The 2,500-nt window shown below is 49.3% G+C and overlaps 1 protein-coding gene across 1 annotated transcript in view; it reads left to right on the forward strand.

The window, feature by feature from the left end:
• Positions 1-2,500, forward strand: part of uhrf2 (ubiquitin like with PHD and ring finger domains 2) — a 63,476-nt gene that overhangs the window by 1,171 nt on the left and 59,805 nt on the right. The gene's annotated exons all lie outside the window — the stretch shown is intronic.

The following is a 2,500-nucleotide window of genomic DNA, read 5'->3' on the forward strand; positions in this document are numbered from 1 at the left end:
CACTGACACACTCACTCACTGACACACTCACACACTGACACACTCACTCACTGACACACTCACACACTGACACACTCACTCACTGACACACTCACACACTGACACACTCACTCACTGACACACTCACTCACTCACTCACTCACTCACTCACTCACTCACTCACTCACTCACTCACTCACTGACACACACTCACTCACTGACACACTCAATCACACACTCACTCACTGACACACTCAATCACTCACTCACTCACTGACACACTCAATCACTCACTCACTCACTGACACACTCAATCACTCACTGACACACTCACACACTGACACACTCACTCACTCACACACACACTCACACACTCACTCACTCACTGACACACTCACACACTGACACACTCACTCACTCACTGACACACTCACTCACTCACTCACTCACTGACACACTCAATCACTCACTGACACACTCACTCACTCACTGACACACTCACTCACTCACTCACTCACTCACTCACTCACTGACACACTCAATCACTCACTCACTCACTCACTGACACACTCACTCACTCACTCACTCACTCACTGACACACTCAATCACACACTCACTCACTCACTGACACACTCACTCACTGACACACTCACACACTGACACACTCACTCACTCACACACTCACTCACTCACTCACTCACTGACACACTCATTCATTCACTGACACACTCACTCACTCACTGACACACTCACACACTCACTCACTCACTGACACACTCACACACTGACACACTCACTCACTCACTGACACACTCACTCACTCACTCACTGACACACTCAATCACTCACTGACACACTCACTCACTCACTGACACACTCACTCACTCACTCACTCACTCACTCACTCACTCACTCACTCACTCACTGACACACTCAATCACTCACTCACTCACTCACTGACACACTCACTCACTCACTCACTCACTCACTCACTGACACACTCAATCACTCACTCACTCACTCACTGACACACTCACTCACTGACACACTCACACACTGACACACTCACTCACTCACACACACACTCACACACTCACTCACTCACTGACACACTCACACACTGACACACTCACTCACTCACTGACACACTCACTCACTCACTCACTGACACACTCAATCACTCACTGACACACTCACTCACTCACTGACACACTCACTCACTCACTCACTCACTCACTCACTCACTCACTCACTCACTGACACACTCAATCACTCACTCACTCACTCACTGACACACTCACTCACTCACTCACTCACTCACTCACTGACACACTCAATCACACACTCACTCACTCACTGACACACTCACTCACTCACTGACACACTCACTCACTGACACACTCACTGACACACTCACTCACTGACACACTCACTCACTCACTCACTGACACACTCACTCACTCACTCACTCACTGACACACTCAATCACTCACTGACACACTCACTCACTCACTGACACACTCACTCACTGACACACTCACTGACACACTCACTGACACACTCACTGACACACTCACTGACACACTCACTCACTGACACACTCACTCACTCACTCACTGACACACTCACTCACTCACTCACTGACACACTCACTCACTCACTCACTGACACACTCAATCACTCACTGACACACTCACTCACTCACTGACACACTCACTCACTGACACACTCACTGACACACTCACTGACACACTCACTCACTGACACACTCACTCACTCACTCACTGACACACTCACTCACTCACTCACTCACTGACACACTCACTCACTCACTCACTGACACACTCACTCACTCACTCACTCACTGACACACTCACTCACTCACTCACTCACTGACACACTCACTCACTCACTCACTCACTGACACACTCACTCACTCACTCACTCACTGACACACTCACTCACTCACTCACTCACTGACACACTCACTCACTCACTGACACACTCACTCACTCACTCACTCACTGACACACTCACTCACTCACTGACACACTCACTCACTCACTCACTCACTGACACACTCACTCACTCACTCACTCACTGACACACTCACTCACTCACTCACTCACTGACACACTCACTCACTCACTGACACACTCACTCACTCACTCACTCACTGACACACTCACTCACTCACTGACACACTCACTCACTCACTCACTCACTCACTGACACACTCACTCACTCACTCACTCACTGACACACTCACTCACTCACTCACTCACTGACACACTCACTCACTCACTCACTGACACACTCACTCACTCACTCACTCACTCACTGACACACTCACTCACTCACTCACTCACTGACACACTCACTCACACACTCACTCACTGACACACTCACTCACTCACTCACTCACTGACACACTCACTCACTCACTCACTGACACACTCACTCACTCACTCACTGACACACTCACTCACTCACTCACTCACTGACACACTCACTCACTCA

Source organism: Gobio gobio (genome assembly GCF_949357685.1).
Source record: "Gobio gobio genome assembly, chromosome: 14".
Classification (NCBI taxonomy): domain Eukaryota; kingdom Metazoa; phylum Chordata; class Actinopteri; order Cypriniformes; family Gobionidae; genus Gobio; species Gobio gobio.